The sequence below is a fragment of the Macrotis lagotis genome, chromosome 1, assembly GCF_037893015.1.
Source record: "Macrotis lagotis isolate mMagLag1 chromosome 1, bilby.v1.9.chrom.fasta, whole genome shotgun sequence".
Taxonomy (NCBI): Eukaryota; Metazoa; Chordata; class Mammalia; order Peramelemorphia; family Peramelidae; genus Macrotis; species Macrotis lagotis.
The window spans coordinates 456,426,766-456,449,394 of NC_133658.1; the positions used below are offsets into that span (position 1 = coordinate 456,426,766).

At 37.1% G+C, this 22,629-nt stretch overlaps 1 long non-coding RNA gene across 3 annotated transcripts in view; it reads right to left on the reverse strand.

Annotated features, from left to right (window-relative positions):
- The window catches only part of LOC141506606 (uncharacterized), a 226,245-nt gene that overhangs the window by 18,625 nt on the left and 184,991 nt on the right, over positions 1–22,629 (reverse strand). The window lies entirely within an intron of this gene.

Consider the following 22,629-nt stretch of genomic DNA (forward strand, 5'->3'; position numbering starts at 1 on the left):
CATTTCTACTGAAAAATCTATCAATAACAGATCTGCTAAGTTCATGTTTCCTTTCCTGTTTCCAAACAACTATAAAAATGACTGGGCTCCATCCCTTTGTATGAGCTTGTCTGTCCTTTCACAAGACTAATCTTTTTAGAAGGGCTATGTGGAAAAAAAGCAGAGGCCCCTTGTGTGATTCCGATAATCATGAACATTTGTAGAATCTAATCGTATTACTCTGGGAAGAGAAAAAAATGTGAAATGCTTCGAGTTAGGGTAATTGCAATCATCTAGAAAACAGAAACTATTCTATAAACAGTGAGGGGGGGGCTGGCTCTTGAATTTAGGAGTAGGACTGAAAGGCTTTAAATCAATTAGTCAATCAACAAGCATTTATTTAGTGCATGCTCTGTACTAGGCACTGTGCCAGATATTAGGAATACAATGACAAGGTGAAACAGTTTCTGTCCTCAAAGAGTTTACATTCTACTTAGGGTGATATAGCACATATTGAGAAGTACTGGCCAAGGAAGGAAGTTTTATTCTAGATACTTAAGAGGGTTGGGAATAGAGTGAAAGGCTTCTCTCAAGTTAGCAAGTCAAAAAACATTTAAGTACCTACTATGTATTTGGCACTGTGCTAAACACTAGGGATACAAAGAAAGGGAGAAAAAAATAAAAAACAGAAACTTCCAAACAAACAGCTCTGACCTTAAGGAGAGCTCAGTCTAAAAGAGGTTGATGATGAACAAACAACTATGGACTAATAAGATATCTTGAAGATAAATTGGGAATAAATTCAGAGGGAAAACATTGAGACTTTAGCTGAGACTCAAAGAAAAATCAAAGAAGAAGAGAAGAGGAAGGATGGGGGAAACATCCAGAGTTAGAAGATAGAATATCTTATGAGAGAGAGTATCGCTATATCACAGTATATGTGGAAGAGTTTTCTTGACAAAGATACTGGAATGGTTTGCCATTTCCTTCTCCAGCTCATTTTACAGATGAGAAACTGAGGCAAAGTTAAGAGAATTGTCTGGGGACACACAGCTAGAAAGTAAAAGAGGAAGTAAAAATGAGTCTTCCTGACTCCTGGCCAAGTGCTCTATCCACTGTACCACTGTGGTGGGGAGTAAAATATAAAAAGCCTAGAAAAGTAAAGGTAAGGTAAGGAAGCAACCAAGTCATGAAGGGCTTTAAAAGCTAAGGGAGAGATTTCAGATCAGCTTTTGGAGATAAAAGGGCTTGATACTAACTAGCTGTGTGACCTTGGGCAAGTCACTTAACCCTGATTGTCTTGCATCCAGGGCCACCTCCAATTGTCCTAATACTTATCTGGCCATTGGATCCAGAAGACTTTGAAAGAGAAAGGCTGGTGATTTAGCATAGAACCCCACACTCAAATACAATTCATGTGCTTGTCATGGCATCAACTCCCTGATGATGGTCTTCTTCAAGAATGAAGGACAAACATAACTGTTATTGGAGATAAATGAATAGGAATACTGATTTGATTAGCATACTCTGAGTCATTATTGAAAGTATAGAGATATAAGGGAAATTGAAGAAGTGACTAGATTCCTGACCCTGTCCAAGTCCTAGTGTCCTACTGGAAGACTGAATGGCCCAAAAATTAAGTCTAAGGCCAACTAGTGTAGAGGGCTGAGGTGACAACTGACTCACTTAGCCTCCAAACCAAGGAGACCCCATCCCAGGGCAAGTCCCTAAATTTAGAGGCTTAACTTTTCTTCTCCAGGGCAGGTAGGTGGTACAGCAGATAAAAGAACCTGAACCTCTAGTCAGGAAGGCTGACTTACTTCAGTCACTTGCCAGCTGTGTGCCTCTGGGCAAGACATTTAATTCTTTTTGTCTTGTTTTTTCTTTCTTATTGCAAAATGAGCTAGAGAAGAAAATGGCAACCACTCCAGTATCTTTACCAAGAAAATTCCAAATGGGATCACAGAGACCTAACTGAAAATGACTGAACAATTAAAACTTTTTCTCCTCTCCCCATTCCCCAAGAGTAGAGGAACTGTGTCTCTGGAAATTGGTAATCATGGTTTGGGGAGGTGATTAGCAAAATTGTCCCAGTGACTGGGACCTGGTGACTTTATGGAATGAAATGTAAGCAAGGGCCAGTTAGAAAACTTTAAAGATCTTCTAATCCAAGGCTTTCATCTTAAAGATAAGGAAAGAAAGGCACAGAGAGCAAACTTGATTTTTCCAAGATCAAGAACATCAAAATTGAAACAATAAGTAATGGAACTGGACTTTGAACCAAGGTTGACTAACTCCAGATCCAGTTAGTTCTCCATTCTCTATACCAAGGATTCTCAAACTATAATCCAGGAACTTCTGGGGATTCTCAAGACCCTTCTAGTGGATTTGCAAAGGCAAAATTATTTTCAAAATAATTCAAAATATTTTAATTTCTAATAGGGTAAATATTGACAGGAAAAAATCCATATAAATAAATTCATTTCTCTCTTCTTAACCTGAACCTGATCAAGAACAGTGCCAGCACTCTACATGATCTTCCTCTTAGATCAAGAGTATTAAGACAAATCCTGATGATAGAGGGTTATTTGAGAGCTCTGAATGGATCCATTTTCCTGAGGTGAGGCCCTGTGTGAGGGAACCAGGAAGGGGTACTACACAGGTTACTAAAAGATTAAGGCTCAAACAATAGATCAAATATCATAAAATTGGGTCGGCTAAGTGGCGTAGTGGATAAAGCACCAGCCCTGGAGTCAGGAGTACCTGGGTTCAAATCCTTTCTCAGACACTTAATAATTACCTAGCTGTGTGGCCTTTGGCAAGCCACTTAACCCCATTTGCCTTGAAAAAAAATATATCATCAAATGCTCCTAGAGCAGGGCTTGGAAATGTCCTTTGCCCAGTTGATTCCTAAAGTTAGTTTCATGCACACAAGCTAACATCCCACCATATGGAGGATGCCATATGCCACAATTGTAAAAACAAACAAAAACAAACAAAAATTTGACTGTGAATGGAAATATGAATGTATAGAAATGAAAAGTTCTATCAGAAAGAAGACATTATGGTCTCACACCATTGACTAACCCTGAAATCTGTACCTAATTATCTCCTACTTCCATCCACTCCATTCTCCAGGATCCTCTCTTTGCCACTGGAGGAAGGGTGCAATAGTCCCACTTAACTAGAGAAATGGTTTGATTAACCCACCCTGGGAAAATCTTAGATGGAAATATATTCAAAGCTCTGGAACAGTTGTACAATACTGCAACCTCAATTTCTTAAAAAAAATTAGTAATTTCAGTTTTAGAGGATCACAGATCTAGAACTGGAAAACCATCCTACTCAAACTCCTCCAATTTATAGATGAAGATCCCAAAGTTAAATGGTATGTTCATATTCATACAACTAGGTAGTGACAACACTTCCCTGGCACCCTCGTTTCAGTGCTCTATGGTTTGTTGGAGTTTTTTTTACAACAAGGCAGATCACATATCATTGATAACAACAGATAAGTCAAGAGAATTAAATGACTTTACTATAATTATACAGTTTGTAACTGAGGCAAGAGTTGAACCATGTCTTTTACATGCCAAGTCCATTACATCTCTTTATTTCCACATAGAAAGATTTTTAACAGTTTTTTTATAATGTAATATGGTATACTATATTTAACAATATATACATAAAAGTGTCATGGATTGCTTACTGTTTTGTCCATGTAGGTTATATGTGTTTATATGGTTCTTTCTTCATGTGACTTATAAAGAAACAAGAATAAATTTATCTCTAGAGTCTCCTTTGCCCATCTCCAAGGGAAACTTGAATTCCTTCCAAGAGGGGAAATAAGAGGTTGAAGTCAAAGGATGGCTATTGTGTGTGTGTGTGTGTGTGTGTGTGTGTGTGTGTGTGTGTGTGAGAGAGAGAGAGAGAGAGAGAGAGAGAGAGAGAGAGAGAAGAAGAAGAAGAAGAAGAAGAAGAAGAAGAAGAAGAAGAAGAGGGAGGAGGAGGAGGAAATAAAAGGAAGAAGAAAGAGAGAGAGAGAGCTACCAGACTAGATTATACATTTCTGCTCACTTAAACAGTGTTGATGCTTGTCCTTTGTTCTCAAAAAGACCATGACCATAGGAAGGTGATACCATAACAAACTGGTCATTGTGAGGGGTGCTGTGCTAAGTCACCAGCCTCACTTTCTTCTCTTCCAGAGCCATCTGGGTCCAGTAGGCAGATGTGAATCAGGACAACTGAAGATGGTCCTAGATGTGAGGCAATCAGAGATAAGTGACTTGCCTAAGATCACACAGCTAGTGAATGTCAAGTGTCTGAAGCCGAATTCAAACTCCTGTCCTTCTAACTCCAAGACCACTGTGCCAACTAGCTTCCCTAAAGAATGTTAGCCTAGAAGAAATGATTTTTAGGTTTAAGCTACACTCCTGATCACTATCCTTTAGTGTGAAAAAAGTTCCTCGAGTTTGAGTATAAGGCTTGACTTTATTTTCACCAAATCACAGTTCTACAATGCATATATATAGTGAATAGGTGATAAACAAAAATTAGAAAAAGTATACATAAGAGAATATACCAGAAATGCATAATGAATGAGCTTTCCTACTGGGATAGAGTTAATTCAGCTCAAGCAGGATTTCCTCCCAGGGGAAATTCCCTGAAATTTCTAGTGTAGTAAGCTGGAAGATAAGGACAGGATCAAGCTGCCAGTTCCTCTGCATGTCAGTGTCTTACAAGTCATTCTCTCCCTTCAAGATCCTGAACCACAAGTCTCTCTCAAAATTTGAAACCAGATGATCTGGAGAAATAGATTTAAAAGTTTTATACACTTCTTCTAATTTAATGTAGACTATAGCAGAGGTAGTTTAAAATAACTTAGTTTATTGTAACTGAATAAAGATATGGAAGTGTGAGTTCATCTTTTTTGAGGAGTCACTGAAAACAATTTTTGTAATAACACCAGAAACAGAAAGAATGATAGAATTACATATAATCCATCCTGTTCCATTATTATGATTTCTTCTGCTAGGTCTCTATTTCATTTCAGCTTATCATTACATATTACTTAGAAATTGTATTTGATGTAGCAACTTAAAAAGTTTTATTCTTAAATTTTTCATAGATCAGTTTTACATCTGGCAATTGAGGGCAACATTTCAATCTGCTATCAAGGATATTTTTTATTCTGATTTATTTATTTACTTTCATATTATCACAATAATCTTGTTGTGAAAGTAAACATAAATCTCCCTCTCCCCCCAATAGAGAAATGAAGTGAGAGATAAAAAAATTATATTTCAATATGTGTTCAGATTCCATTGACTATCTCTAGAATGATTTGCTTTCTTTATCTTAAGTCCATCAGAAAAGTTACTTCAATATCTTTTTCTCACAGTCACTATTACTGGCTGTGATTTCCCCCCATTCTATGCCTCCCCACTCCCATGTGTTCTATTCTCTCTCTCTCTCTCTCTCTCTCTCTCTCTCTCTCTCTCTCTCTCTCTCTCCTTTACCTTGTCCCTCTTAAGAAGTGTGTTGTATCTGACCTCCCTCTTCCATAATCTTCCCTCTCTTCTATCACCTCTTCCCCATTCTCTGTCCTCCTTATCCCATCCTTTTCCTCTTATTTTTCTCTAGGGTAAGATTGATTTTTATACTCCATTGAGTGTGTATCTGAGCCATTTATGATGAGAATGAAGCTTGTAGTATTTTCTCTTTGACTCAGGAGTGCTGGAATTTGACTATAATATGCCTAGGAGAGTTTTTGGAGGGGATCTCTTTCAGGAGATGATCAGTAGATTCCCTCAATTTCTATTTTACCCTCTGCTTCTAGGTTCTCAGGGAAATTTTACTTGATTATTTCTTTTCCTGGTCATGACTTTCAAGTAGCCCATTAATTTTTAAATTATCTTTTCTGGATCTGTTTTCCAGGTCAGTTGTTTATCCAATGTGATATTTCACATTTTTTTTCTAGTTTTACATTCTTTTGGGTTTGTTTTATTATTTCTTTATTTCTCACAAAGTCATCAACTTCCTTTACCTCCATTCTGCATTTTCTTCAAAGAAGAAGAACTGGCCAGTTCTTATTTTTAAGGCCTTCTTCTCCTCATTTGCCTTTTCAGTTGATTTTTCCATTTGACCTAAACTGGTTTTTAACATCCTATTTTCTTCAGCGTTTTTTGTAGTGACTTTATCAATCTACTGACTTGGTTTTCATGATTTATCTGCATCGCTCTCGTTTTTCCTCCTTCTATGTCCTTTAATTGCTTTTCAGAGTCTCTTTTGGACTCTTCTATAGCCTGAGCCATTTCCTATTTCTCTTGGAGGCTTTCCTCCATGGGACCAAAGTAATTTTCTTTGGTCAGGTTTTTCTTTTTTCTCTTGTTTGTGTGTTTCCTCAGCCTATGACTGATTTACCATACTTTCAAAGCTTTGAGGGGGTTTTTGGGACACCCTCCCCAGGAACCTTAATTCCCCCAAGGTCTTATGAGAAGCTCTGACTGTTCTCCTGGCCTGTGCTCTGGTCTGTGGATGAACACAAGCACTCCCCTCTGCCCTGGAGCTGTGAGGAGGGACCTTCTTCCTGTATGGTAGGATGAGGGCCCAGACTATGACCTGAATCTGAGTGTGGGCAAAGCAGCAGAGTTCTGCCTCAGGGACAGCAGGGAGACCCCTGCAGACTCTTCTCTCCCCGTTACTGTCTATGGGCTAAATTCTCTGGAAATGCTGGGTAGCTCCACAGGTTCCCAGTACAGGTCTACTCCAAGGCTAGTGCTGGCTCAGGCTCCACGTTCACTCTGGCGCAGCAGAGTTCTCTCACCACCACTTCAAGTTGTCTCCAGCAATCCCTGGGCCAAGAGGTCTGGAAACCATCCTCTTTGCCATGGGACACAGGCAGCCCCAGGGACGCAGGCACCTCATGGGCTGCTCCTGGAAGGCTGAAGCTTGTGGCTGGGATGACTACAGCCCTACTGCAGTGTAGCTCTTTCCAACCCCCAGTCCCAGTGGAACAGACCTTTCCCCTGGATATTTCAAGTTGTCTTGGGCTGGGAAATTGTATCACTAAGTCTTTTGGAAGGTTATGCCCCTCTAAATTTTGGCTAGAAGCATAATTTTACAACTTTTGAGCTTTGGGAGGATGAGTTCTAGGAATTCCTGCCCTCAAAGATGCGATCTAAGCTCCTATCAAGGATATTTTGAAGTCTATATTTACAGTGTGGTGATTTACCATCTGTTGATCCAAGTTAAAAAAGTAAAGTTGTGATGTAAAACTCTAGTCACCAGATGACTCAGTTACTAATCAGTCAGTAAGGACTAAATGTTTGCAGTTTAAAGTGATATATTATACAATGTCTATGATGTCCTTAATTAACTTTAATTGATCTGCAAGTCCAGGATCCTTAAAATAATTCAGCTGTAATTGCTGGTAATGATCATCTGGTTCTCAGCTGCCATTGTGGACTATTCTTATAACATGAACAAATTCATGTGCCAGTCATTTGTTCACTGCTTCTTTGTCAATGTAAATTATTGGCTGACAATGGCAATGAAACCATGTGTCATAGTAAGAATAATTGTGACTTTGTTTTTAGATTTTACATGTTTCAAAGATCCCAGTCAGAGGTGAGCATCTTTTCATTATATTCAACAAATCTAATAGCATGTGTTTATTTTCACTTTTAACTATTGACTATCAGTGAAATGATACCTGCTTATCACAAAAGTATTTCTGTAAGTTTTTAACCTGTTTAACATGAGCTCTAAGTGTGTACATCAATCTCTTTTCTCATTTTAGATGAAAGAGTGTTAATATTTCTATAGATGCCTTAGGTTAATGGACCCTATATCTCATTAATATTGTTCAAATTTCCATTAAGATACTTAATAAATCTAATATAGTTCACTTCACAGTTCTAAAGAGTGTACATTAAGATTGACATTGCATATGGCATGGATGTTAATTGCTTTAAACATGTTTTTCTGATTGAGCTTTGATTTTAGGATGTCAGTAAGTTTTTTGACATCCAAACTAACAGCTTTCTCCTTAATAGCTTTTTACCCATTTATCTTGCCTGAAGGAGGTCAGGGTATTTATAAATATGGCCTTTGTCCATTAGTTTAATTTTACCTCTAGATTCAAGCTTCAAGACTTCAAACTCCATCTTTCCTTGGAATGCATTTAGAATTTTATACTTGTCAAGTCCAAATGATACTTTCTATCAATAAAATGAAAAGACTATATAAAGTATTTTTAATTGAACAAGATAATTTACATTCAAGAAGCTTGATGGCTCAATGGATAGAGTGCCAGGCCTAGAGTTAGAAAGACTCATGTCCTTGAGCTCAAATCAGTCCTTAGATACTTACTAGCCATATGACCCTGAGCAAATTACTTAACCCTGTTTGCCTCAGTTTTCTCCTCTGTAAAATGAACTGGAGAAAGGAAATGACAAAGCACTCTAGCATCTCTGTCAAGAAAACCACAAATGGGGTCACAAAGAATTGTATACAAGTTGTATAACAGCTTATTGTCTTTCATGTAAATGATTAATAAGCTGCTTTGGTACAACTCCCTCCATGACATGGAAACCATCCTAAGCTCTACTTTAAGAAAGATAATAATGGAATTAAGTTAACACATAATAATAAGGGACTTAATCTTTCTCTCTGAAAAATGCCTCATAATGTATCAATTATCTTTGGTACCTTGTTGCTGATATTGTATGTTTTAAACAATTTTTTGCATGAACATCAAGTATAAATGTAAGAATATTTTCCCATAGATCAATTTTAACGTAATTGGAATATGCAATAAATGATCAAAGTAGAATTGAATCAATAGATTTATGATAATCAATAATGTACAAATATTACAGTACTTCCAGATACCTATTCAATAATGATGAAATTACACTTTACATGCCTGAGCCCTCTTGGCATACACTTTTATATTAAGAGCACATAAATTTTCTGTTTTGCATTTTATTCAACTTTTACATTTGTTGTATTGGATACTTTACTACCATAAAGATGATAAGAAATTTTTCTTTGGGAGAGTTTTTCTCTCTCTCTGATTTCTTTCACTTTCTAGCCTCTGTAGTAGATGTTTTTTAATTAATGCTGAAATGTTTATTTTGTAATTTTTGATGTTTTGATCATTTATTGCCTTAACCTTTTGAATTTTTTTAATGACTGATGAAGGGAAACTAAGATTCCTAATATATGTATTTCTATTTTCCAGTTTCCAGTTTCATTTTTTGCCTTTAACTGGGCCATTTATTGCTTGAGTTTCTATTGTAGATAAAATTAAAACAATGTAGTAAGGCAATATTGATGTAATCATCCAATCTCGGTTTTTTTTGTTTTTTTGTTTTTTGCTTTTGTCTTTGTTTACTTTGGAATTTTTTAAATCCCACAGGTTGAAAATGTAATGGCTCCTACTGATCAGACTTTGATCTGTTCTGTTTCTAACCTATGTTATAATATAATATTCAACTCTCCTTAGGGAATGGGTTAGCCACCCCAACACCCAGCATATTGATATCTGATGTAAGACTTAATCTAGATACAGGGCAGCTCTGTGGTACAGTAAATAGAGGATTGGCCTTGGATTCAGGAGGACAGGAGTTCAAATCCAACTTCAGATACTTACCACTTACTAGCGGTGTGACCTTGGGCAAGTCATTTAACCTTGTTGTCTCACATCCAGGGCCATCTCCAATCATCCTGATTCATATCTGACCATTGGGTCCAGATGGCTCTAGAGGAAAAATAAGGCTGGTGACTCAGCACAGCACCTCCTCATTCAAATCCAATTCATGTGCTTGTCATGACATCACCTCCCTGATGTCATGGTCTTCTTTGAAAATGAAGGACAAAATACAAACAAAAACCAACAATTCAGATACCAGATTAGCTTAGCCCACTGAATCTCAAAACTCCCAAGTTTAAGAGATCCCCTAGGAATAGGTATTACATAAATGCTATATCATGCCTAGCTTCCAGTATCTTTCTCTGTTTCTCTAATGGATTTCTCAAATTTCTTTTTCCATGGTAATATTTTATGTTTGTCTTTAGCTTTTCCTGCTATGATTTTTATTGTGGCAACAACCACCACATATATACCATTGTAGGTCTTGAAATTTTTTTTATACTTTCTGCCAAATATGGGGAAGAATGCATTCATTCATAATAGTTATAATAAATGCCAAATTTATTTAACTACAATGCTTTTGTATAGCTGATCTGACAGCAGGATTCATGCTATCATACAATTGTAGCCCAAATATGTCAATCCTTATCAAAAAAATAATTTGAGATAATGGTATTTTTGGTCATTCATTTCACTATAATTTAAATTTCTGGAGTTTTATATGAAATGTTTTTTTTTCAGTGAGCTCAGGTTCTTCAACTTTACCCTCCAGATTTTAGTAGTTTAATCTATTTCATGTAATCTTAGTTAATTGATGAAGTTAGTTCTTATGATTCTCCTGTACTGGTCTGCAGAATGATGTTGTCTTATTTGGAAATGAGAGTTCTCCCTTGCCTAGAACCAGTAAGATCTATTTCTAATTTCATTATGAATCCTACCTAGACTGAAAACATGCACATCTGTAGTCTATTTCATGCATATTTTTCATTCATTCATATTGAGGAATTTCCAGGACATGGGGCACTGATATTTCTAGTTTGTTCCTGTGTATTATGCCCTCCTGTGGCATTAAAGTTTGAAGGAGCACTATTTCTATGCTGAACTGAGCACCACAACAGTTGTGAGTAGTCTCTGCCTGAAATTTTTTCTTGACACTGTGTCTTTGACTCTTAGGTACAAATATATCACATTGAGTCTGTTGCTTGAGACTTAGAAGTCATCTGGTATAATTCCTTCGTTTTACAGATGGAAAAACTGAAACCCTGAGAAATTAAATGGTTTGTCCAATGTTACAGCAAGGGACCAGGCTAAGATTTGGACCCAAATCATCTGACTCCAAATTCAGCACTCTCTTTACCACATCCTCACTGAAGTCCTGTGATATAAGTACTAAAATTATAATTAAACCCATTTTAAATATGATGGAACTGAGATCGAGGTTAAGTAAGTTGTCCCTAGTGAAACATCTGGTTAAGGGTTAGAGATAAGATTAGAGCCTACATCTCTGCTAGACTCTGAATGCCTTACAAAAAATGGTTCTACAAAAAGTTGACATGAATTAAGGTATGCCAATGTAAAATAAGAATTTCAACTGTTCTCCAAGCTACATCTTTATCATAGAATCTGTTTCACTTTTTAATCATCAATTTCATTCCACTATTTCCCCAGAACTCACACTTACATAAGCAAAGTGAGGTTGACATCAACAGCATCTCACATGATGCCATTCACAAACTTTTTTGATAACACTTTCTTTTTCAGAGAAAAATTGGGTATCTTATATCCCCTTTCCAAGGGGAAGCAACAAATGGGAACAAATCCATTCAATCTTTGGCTCAAGATGTTGGATTTTCAAGGCTTTCTGAGCACTCTCCATTGAGTGACCAATGAGAAACCTCTCCTTTCTCCCTTTCTCTTTTAAAAGAACCAAGTCCTTACCTACAAATATTCAAGTGTCAGCAAATACAGAAGGGTTACTGGAGGGTGAAATTAAGCAACTTCAAATGTTCCCACTCAAAACACTTCACATTCACAAGACATAAAAACCCTTCAATTACTGGTAAAATCTTATAAGAAAAAAAAGAGTTGCAATGATCTTTGTTGTGCATATAGTGCTCTGAGAGGTGTTCTGAACTGTTAAGAATCTGACCTTCACACGTTGACCCTTTGTTCTATATTCTGGCTACTGAGAAATGCCAGTTGAGTACATTATCCAAAGGAATGAGAATGAGTAGTAATCTACATTTTGGGTCATTTTATTCAAAAATGTTTACATTGAGTTTCCTCATCAAACATAAGCAGTTTCCTCCTTGTATATATTTGCCCATCATTTGTGCAATATGTTCCACATCAAAATCTGAATTATGAGCATCTTGCCTGAAATGTTAGTTTTCTGCTAATATAAATAATGGTCTGATATTTGCTCTGTTCTTCTAAAGTCGTTAACACTGGCATAATTTTGTGACTTGAAAAACATCAGTCATCATTTACTTGGAGAAATAAAAGAATAACTGAAAAATTCTTCTTTTTCTGGGGGGGGTAATTAAAATGTCCTCTTCAAATGTATTCTTTACCATTTTGATGGGGGTTTTTTTACAAATAGTTGATCTTAACTAACATTATTGAGTCTCCACTTCTCCAAACTGACTACTTAGAAAAAAAATGTAATGGTGACTGGTAGAACACGGAGATGAAGCTTTTTTCTACTATTTTTTAGTGATTCTAAATTCAAATGCTCATAATTTCACAAAGAATGATGTGACCCCTGGAAATTTGTCCTCTCTGTGTTTGCTCTGCAAGTATTCATCAGAATATGACTTATGGTGGGCCTCATTTCAGGACATTGACAGTACTTGTAGCTAGAAACAACAGAATGTGGGACCTAGTCAGAAAGAATAATTAATAAAATAATTACTAAAAATTACTAAACAGAAACTAGTCTCCCTTCTGTTCTCCACTTCCTTCTAGTCTCATGAAGCAACCTCCCTAGCCATGGCTTTGAGTTACTATCTTAGGATCTTCATCTTCTCCCCACCTCTCTCCTTGAATAAATATGTTCCTTACCCCATACATAGTCTATGATAATTTTCCCCCTGGGGGAAAAACAATGGTAATATCTCTAATATTCATAATAGCTGGGTAACTAGTGATATAAAGCATTGGTGAATCACTGTCCAGGAAACAACCAGAGTGGTCAACTGTTGTGTTCGTTCAACTATGCTAATGGTGGGACAAGTGAAGCAGAAGCAATAGTAAAGGAACATATAAACTGTTCCTTGGTTATGGAGATCACAGTTCACAATCTGCACTCTAAATGATGGAGAATCTACGCTGCATGAGGTGGAGCAGGAGAATTGGCCACAAAGCACTGGTGTCTCGGACGTTAAGTACTTTTCTTGGGGGATGGGGACAGAGAGAGCAAGAGTTCAGAAATGTCCAGATGAAGATCAAAGGGATCTACTTCTCCTACTTTCAGCTGTCTCAGCCACTCAAAGCCCTCACGATACCCCTGCTTCAGAAGCTGCACTTATCAGACTTAGAAGGCAGAGGAGGATCAAGCTGAAGCAGAAGCTATTTTAAACAGGCAGTTTGGGGTAAGCCATTCAAAAGAAAGACTCTTGAGAAAACCTTTTTACTCTCCTTGAAGGTTGCCTATGTTTGTTATATCGTAGGCCTGCCTTCCACACAAATTGGCCTTACAAAGCAATTTAACAGATCAAGAGCTTCAAGGAAGGTAATTTAATTGTCATTGAATAACCAGGCTCTTCAGAAAGTCAGATGCAAGCTAGAGGGACCATAAAGATCCTCTAGTCTAATGACTAGAAAAGAAAAGAGATTCAGAGAGAGAAGGTGGTGTTGTTCTTCCATTTTTCAAGAACAATGAAATCACCACTAATATCTTGACTCAAGCATCTATTGCTTGAGCAGGCCCATAACAAATTAATGACAGATTCAACTCTCTGGAGTCAGAATCTCTCATATGCCAGGTCAGGACTTTTTCTACCCTGTTACTTTGAACATCACAGTATTCCTTTCAATTTCAGGCTCTTCCATAATGTTTACCCATCATTTTTGAAGAAGACCATGACATCAGGGAGGTGATGTTATGACAAGCCCATGAATTTGACTTGAGTGGGGAGTACTGTACTAAGTCACCAGCCTCACTTTCTCATCTGGAGCCATCTGGGTCCAGTGGCCAGATGTGAATCAGGACAACTGGAGATAACCCTGGATGCCAGGTAATCAGGGTTAAGTGACTTGCCCAAGGTCATACAGCTAGTCAGTGGCAAGTGTCTAAAGCCACATTCGAAATCTTGTCCTCCTGAATCCAAGACCAGTCTTCTATCCACAGTACCACTTAACAACCCCCTAGGCTCTTCCATACAATAAAATGATTGCTGAATTCACAATATTTTAAATAGCTATCTATTAACTAGAAATTGATTAGAAAATGCACCAATATGTCGGATATTGGGATAAGTGCTGAACCTACCAAGAAAATAATCACAAACTGTTTTTTTTTTCATTCAATGTGCCTAAATTCCATTAGAGAGAACCCCATGGACCTAAACAATTATAAGATTCATTCATTCATTCCTAAAGATTGATGGAAGGTGACCATAGAATGATTAAACCCACTGTTAATGGGTGGGGCAGGTAGGGATCAGGAAAGTTCCACTGGATTTGATCCATCTTGAAGGAAGATGGGGATTCTGAGAATTAACAGAAAGAAGGGAGAGGATTCCAAGCATGGGAGGTCATTGAAAATGCAGTGAGAGGGAGAGAGGGGCAGCTAGGTGGTGTAGTGGATAAAGCCTTGGAGTCAGGAGTACCTAGGTTCAAATCTGGTCTCAGACACTTAACCTAGTTGTGTGGCCTTGGGCAAGCCACTTAACCCCATTTGCCTTGCAAAACCTTAAAAAAAATGCAGTGAGAGAAAATGTAATATACAGATGGACTAAGTATAAAAAAGGATCATGTTGAAAAGAGATCTAAATGCCAATATATTTTATATTTGATCTTAGAGATCCACTGGAACTATGGGGAGGAGGGGTGGAGAATCAGAATTGGTCTAACTCACACTTTAGGAAAATCATTTCAGATCCACGGGTTAGAGTGGGAATAGATTTGAGACAAGAAGACCAATTAGAGGGCTATTTACCATAATCTAATTGATGATAAGGGCCATCTGAGAGGAGAAAGGTGATTAAAGAAGAGATGAAGTGAAATTAATGTTAAGTTTAGTATTAAATGGATGTAAGCTAAAGGAGAATGAAAAAGTAAGAATAACAATGAGGTTTTGAAACTAGATGCCTGGTAAACTGGTAAAAAAAAGAAGTGGGTTTAGTAAGAAGTGTTCTGTTTGGGAGGGTAGAGTTTTTGAAATGTCTGCAGAATATTCAGTTCAAAATATCCAAAAAGCAATTGGTAAAGCAGCATGATGTCATATAAGAGCTAGAGCACTAGTTTAGAATCAGGAAGCTCTTAATTTGAATCTTTCCACCACAGAATTTTAACCAACTGAATGACCCTGAGTAAGTCACTTAACCTCTGCCAGATCACTAAATAACTGTTGCTATTATTATTATTATTAATAGTAGTAGTATACATATTATTAGTTGATTATTATTATTATTAGTTAGTAGAAGAGTCAGAATTTGCAACCAGGACCATTAACTCCAAAGCTAGGCTGGAGAAGGAGGCAAACAATTTTCAGAATGCTCCTTTAATACTTTTTCTTTTTTTATCCAGGAACTAGAAATAATAAGCTGTTAATGTTTCACTAAATCTTTTCATTTTGTTGCTTGTTTTGTTGATGCTCTTAGTTTTTTAATACTAAAGTAATTGTCCAATAGAACTCTCCCTTAAAACAAAAAAAAAACTTACCATAACAGCAATTACCTGCCTGCCTGTTTGCTTGTCAGTCTGTCTGTCTGATGGTATATGAAACATTGGATGTTCATAGTCTTAAACCTCTCCCCGGAAAGGAGGGAAGTATGCTTTATTGTAGTTCCTCTGGAACCAAAATAGTTCATTACATTCATTAATTGTATTCATAAAGCATGTTCTTTACTGATTCAACATCCCAGTCTAATTCTGATATTCTACTCAAGCAAAGCCAAAAAATCAGTAAGTCATATAAACATGAGCATAGGCAGTCAAACTCAGCAATCAATAGCATTACATAGATTTCTATTTGGCTTTTCCAAGGAGATAAATTTTGGGCTTTCCTCTAACCCTAACTACCACTAATGGTTTTCCATATCTCCTTTCCTTCCTATTTCTACCTTCCTCCTTCCTTGTCTTCAGTACTCTCATTGATATCTTTAGTTAGGTAGTAGATCACTAGTCCTCTCCCCTCCACTCCCTCAGGGCCCATCTCCACAGGAAACCCTGACCATCTTATGCCTCTTTTTCCTTGTTTATATAAATGATAATAGCATCCTCTCAATTATCCAAGTCTGAAACTTCATAGTCAGGTCACAGTAATTTGCCCAAAGTCTGCCTCCATCAGAGTCCTCCTGATCTTCCTGGTCTGTGACAATTTTAAACTTTATTTGAAAATCTCTATCTTGTGACATTACACATTAGTTATTTTTTATCCCCTTATTTCACTGATTTTTTTGATGTTTCTCCTTCATTCTTGAAGACCATAACATCAGGGAGGTGATGCCATCACAACCATGTGAATTGAATTTGAGTGAGGGGTACTTTGCTAAGTCACCAGTCTCACTTTCTTTTCCAGAACCATCTGGGTCTATTGGCCAGACATAGATCAGAATGACTGGAGATGGTCCTGGATGAAAGGTAATCAGCTAATTAGTGGCAAGACTCTGAGGTTAGATTCAAACTCCCATCCTCCTGACTCCAAGACTAGTGCTCTTTTCATTGCACCATCTAGAACACTAGAACCATTTTATCTAAACTATGTTTCTTTCCTATTCCTGGCACAGGGTTCTGCATGATTAATGTCCATTATATGAATGAATGAACAACTTAATTCCATGGTCCCCATAATGACTGCCATTTCTATAGCACTTCAAGATTTACAAAATGCTTTCCTTGCAATAATCCTATGAGGTTGCTGGTATTAGTATGATTAAACTCATTTTAAAGGTGAAGAAAATGAGGTCAGAAGATATTGAGGACCATAACCATAGTCACATAATTAGTTTGTAAAAGTCTTAGCTAGGATTTATAACAAGGGCCAGGAACCTCTGTCCTGCAAGGCATATTGGTATGGAGTTGCCAAGGCAACTGCAGGACTAGAAATTCAATAAATCTATAGCTTTTAGGGGTAAACTAAACGTTTGACCAATTGTATCCCACAAATGATGTTATAAATATTTAAATGGCCCTTGGCAAAAAAAAAAAAAAACTTCCCCCAGCTCTGATTTATATAAGGACAGGACTTAGATGATGGATGAAGAATGAGAAGACTGGGTTCTAGTTGCAGTAATTTCATTAATTTGCTTTCAGTAATTTACTCTAGGCCTCAGTTTCCATACTAGTCAAATGAGGCTGATGAACTAGATATCTAAAACCCCAGTCAGCTCTACCAAAATTAAAAAGTCTGAAAGTATGCAACAAAATGCCAATACAAAAGACAAGAAAGCATTTTCTTAGCCAGACTTGAAGAGAAGCAATATGAAGAGAGCAACTTCTTTGCTCAGAATTGAATGAATTTTGCTTCCCTTTCTTCCCAAGAAAAGGCAGGGCATTTGCATTTTAATGAGTATGCATTATGTTCTGATAATGTGCACAATATTGTTATTCTTATTAAATGCATGACTAGAATGACATGGCAATTGGATTGTATCATTATGCATTGATTTATATAGATATTTTTAAAGTCAGTTTATATTTCAAATTGAAAGACAAAAATCTAGCCAAGAAGCCAGATGAGCTTAGTAACTTTAGACAATTTCCTCTTCTTTTAGGGAGTGAAAAAAAACCTTCCCAAAATTGAGACTAGAAGATAAATTTGCCTTGTTTACAAGGATCTCAGGCTTCTGTTCATGGTAATCGGCTCTGTTTAAATCCAGCTAATTAAATTAAGCCAAAGCCACCTCATCTTCACCCACAGGAGGGAACCCATAAATGATGCTGCCTCAGATCCCCACAAATTGCCTTTTCCCAAAGAGGGCTTCGAAGGGTGAGAAAGAGCCCCAGTAATTGGCCCTCCCTCAGTGTTTCCTCTCGGGCTCAAATGCTGGAGAAATAATGAGAGCCCAAAGCTTGTGCAGGCAGGGGGAAAAGGAGAGAACAATGGGCCAGCTCTGCTGTCTGTGCCCTATTACCTATTATCTAAGAGCAGTATGGTCAAGTAATTGCTCTGTCTGTTCTGGACAGGTCCTAGATTCCAGCTGCAAATGGGGGGGTGCGGGGGAGAAGACATCAAAAGAGAGGAAGTTAGTCAGGCAGGTAAGGAAGTCTGAGGTCTTTTTAAGAAGCTACTCTATTCTCTGCTGATCCCATGTGCTCTGAAAAGTGAAATATAATTGTGAACAAAGAAGGGCAAAAAATAAGAAAAGGGAAAACCTTTTTATTCCTCAAAAAAATACCAAGAGTTTTCTTCGGTCACTGTGGAGAAAGAGTACATGTTGCTTTGGGTTCTATGGAATTAGGGCTAGAGTCACAAACTGGGTTATTCTGAATGATTTTAGATCAAAATCCAATCCACTTTGATGACTAAAGAGGAGACCTTCCTCCAGTCAACAAGTAACAGTTTCATGTTTTTCTGGATTAATACAGATTGAAGAATAATATGTGGAGTACAAAGATAAAAATATGTGGTTATCAATAATTTCTCATTTTAATTAATATTTTGAATTTCTTTCCTTTTGTGGAAGAGAAAATATTATTGATAGCTTTTGCTTCCATATCACAGTCATATGAATATGGTGCTTCCCCTCTTCCTTTTATACTCTCTTACAGCCCTCTTTCTCCAAAAAAACAATTAAACAAAAAAAAGAACCGATATAATGACCTAAAAGAAAATGAGTTATCATTTGCCCAATAGTAAATGGGACAATATGTACATCTTGCTCCCATAGTACACTACTTCTCTAGTCAGATGAAAAAGACTTTTCATTATCTGTCTTTGGGATAAAGACTGGTAATTCCAAAGGTATTCTAGTAAATGTTTAACAAACACACCCCCAAAATGTGTACATATTACACACTATTAATCTGATTTATTAATATTTTCTCTATCACCTTACTGTCTAGATAATTAACAAAATAATAAACCAAGCCCTGATTTAGAGCATTTACTGATTTCCAAAGTTTAAACAGTAAGCTGAAAATTTAATATTCATGGAGAGCCCCATCACACCCTTGGCACAATTTAAGCCCACAAATATCCTTACTCCAACCCCATTGGATAAATCCCAGGACAAGCCTGTACGTCTTCTTCAAGGTCCTAGGGGTACCCTCTGGGGAGCTGGGGAAATCTTTTATGCAGGAGTTCTTAACTTTTTGTGTACTGAACCCCTTTGATCTCTCTTTTACCCCAAGGTTATTACACACCTTCCCACAAATAAGTAAAATGTCCAGGAGAAAGTGGGTTCAGGCTTAGAGAGTACCTGTGGCAAAGGTTCTGGTTATAAGAAGTTTACTTCTCCCAATTGTGGGGGATTCAAGAAGTTCCCCTCAAGCATAATGTATTTTCTTGCCTGGGCTCTATCTAGGCACTCTGTCCTGGCCATTCTGTTGCAAACAATGCCAGCCATCAGGTTGTTCAGGGATCATTCAAAAATATTGATAGGAAATTGATGGGAATCTGACATCCTCTGGACCTTTTGAATCCCAAGATCTTCTTTGAAAAAAAAATGGATTGAATTGGGTAGGAGACTTAAACCCAGACCTCTCGTTCCTTCCACCCCACTCAGTTATTTCCTACTCAGGGGTTTTAATGGAATGCTGGGCTTCCTAAGTCTTTGGAAGCACTCTCTTCTCAACCTCCTTAATAATTTATATCCCTATGGGAAAGTGAAACTTCATTTCCTTAGCCTACTCAAATATAATTCTTATGTAATTATTCCAAAGACTTTTGGGGAAATCATCTAAAACCTGTAATTAACATTGGTTGATCGATCAAACATCTTTTTCACTAACTGTAAGAGTTATGTAGTGAATTGATTTAGTCCATCACTTCATTAGTCGCTAGTTTGATATTTGTTGTCTCCAGAAAAGATATATTGTAGTGTTTGAAAACGTATTGTCTATAGTTACAAATTATAGATTTGGGATTTATAAAATTATAAAGAAAGACACTCAGGAGGGTCTATGCCCTTCCCAGGGCTTTGTATCAAAAAGTTTGTAATCACATGTGGTCCTCCATATTCCCTTACACTTCCAAATATATAGTGATACAATTTAACAAACCAATAGCATCTCATTAAGTTCTGATAGTTATCGCCTGTCTTTCTGGGGGGTGGGGAGCCTACTCCAATCCAAAACAATAAAGAAGGGAAAAGTAAAAGAAAATTTAATCTTCCCAGAGGAATAGACTGGTCCCCCAAATTCTTTTAGCTTCCCTGTGAGCCTCTCCACAAGATTTGGGGACCTTGGCTTGACTGAAAATCTACACCTCAATCTTCAACTGAGGAATTAATTTGGTTTCATTTTAGAGGTATCTTGGATTTCAGAAAAAAAAATTAAAGGACTCTCATGGAAACTCTTTTGAGTAAGAAATATATTTCCAGAAAATGCTGACTCTTCAACCAGATCAGCCTCTGGTAATACATAATAATGATGCCGAAAAATAAAATTAACATATGGAATCTGTAAAGCAAATTTTTTTTTGCAAATACAGGTAGCTCTCCCCATGTAGGGAAAATACTACCCTCCAATAAAAGAGAGAATGTGTATAGCAGAGGAAAAACTGTGATATGAAAAAATCAAAATATCCTTGAACCTCTATAAACAAGAAGATTAGAGCAACATTCCATTTTCTGCTTCTGTCTTCTTACATTCCATGCCTGGCATTGTCTCCCTCCTCATCTCCCTTTCTTGAAATCCTAGCTCTCTTTCAGGCTCAGCTCAAGCTCTACTTCCTAAATGAGTTTTTACTATTTTTCTCCATTGTTATTTCTTCTCCCACCTCTACAATAATTTTGATTTGCATTTATTTGTATTGGTATCATTTGTAATGATTTAATCTGTGAATATGTTGTTTTCTTGAGTTCTTTGGGGGCAGGCAATGTTTTGTTTTTGTCTTTGTATTTCTAGCACCTAACACAATGCACATCATCAGTACAATTAAAAAAAACCTCTTTGAAATGAATTGAAAAGTTTTGAGACTTTTGATCAATTAATCTATAAAGGAACTGATTGATGATAATACAAGAAGTGCCTTGAAAAAGCTGAATCACACATGCCAACATCCCAAGTCTCCTTATTTCTTTGCTTTTTAAACTTTTCTTGTTTCTGACTTTCTTATCTCAACAGTGACTGTGCCTAGACCCTAGTAGTGTTTCTAGGGTAGAGAAAATCAACTGTTCATGCAGTGTAGTTTGCACAACTGTTCAGTTTAAAAGACTTAAAAAAAACCTCTCAATACAAACTGACAAGCAAGAATGTGGGGCCCAATGGATGTGTTCAGGTTAACTCAATTTCCCTATCTGAGTCCAAGTCACAGATGGTTGCAGGGGGAGGTGGCTGAGGAAGGGGGTTCTGGGAGGGGGAAGGTTGACACTACTCTCCTGGGGGATGAAGAATGAAAAACAGGGTAATTGGGCTCAGAAGTGATCAAGGACACTGGGTCATACAGTCCTTTTCCTCTCCTACAAAAGGAAACTATTCACTTCACAAACTAATCTTCCAGCATAACTGAATTTTTTCTGTTTTGTGACTAGGTTTCCAAGAAGAAACTAATTCCTAGAGTAAGCTGGACTGGAAAAGTATATTTGCAAAATAAATGGAACAAAACACATTCACTCATGGTTTACATTCTTTAAGGGGAATTTGCTTGGATATTCTGCTTAGAAGTTATAGTTAATGATTTTAATGAGATCTTAGCACAGTCCCAGTCCTGAAGGAGCTACTTTCTCCACAGTATGTCACACTTTAACCCCACTTCTGGTAAAGTGCATATACTCAACTCCAATCTTCATCAGCAAAATCTCCTGCCATCCTTACCCAGGTACAGGAGAAAAAGTAAGTGAGAATTGACTTGGAAAGGGGGGGAGGAGTAATCACAACAGACTGGTCTTCTGCCTGGAGTCTGGCAATTAAGTCTGTAGCAAGCAGATTTCTATATTGACTGGGAGAATTTGGGAGTTAGATGTAAAAATTCCCTTTCTCTAAGGGTAATTTTTTTGAGTGCAATGGAAACTTGGAGGTGATCTGCATTTGCAGCCCACCTCTCTGGACATTCTTTGTGCAATGTTATCTTTCTGAGTCTCAATTTCTTCATCTATAAGCTTAGGGTTGTGATGAGAGTATGTAATTCCAAAAGGGCATTAGAAATGTGTGTCATTATTATTATTATGATATGCCTATTTTAGGATTAGAAATATACTCATATTAAGTTCTATATAAAGGCTGGTTCATTGATTGATTGGACTGAAATTCCAGTTGGGGTGGAAGGACAAAGATGGAAGGGAAACTGATTGGGGCAGAGAGGTGATTTCATGGGGGGGAAACTGGGGGATGCACTTATTCATCAGTACAGGAAATTATCTAGCAAAAATCCCACAAGTCCTCAAGGACCAAACTGTAGATGTTTATCAGCTCTATTGGCTGTTTCAGTAGAATATTTCTTGAGGATACAAGAAGTTCATTTATTTGATCTCCAGTTCCTAGTTTTGTGCATGGTAAATATTTAGTAAAAACTTGTTGAATTATTACTACTAATGGTAATTGTATTTATATAGTGATTTAAAGTTTATAAAGTGCTTTTATATAATTTATCTCATTTGAGATCCATAACATCCTTATGAGGCAGGTACTACTGATGGTAATTACCATGTTTTACTAAAAAAAAC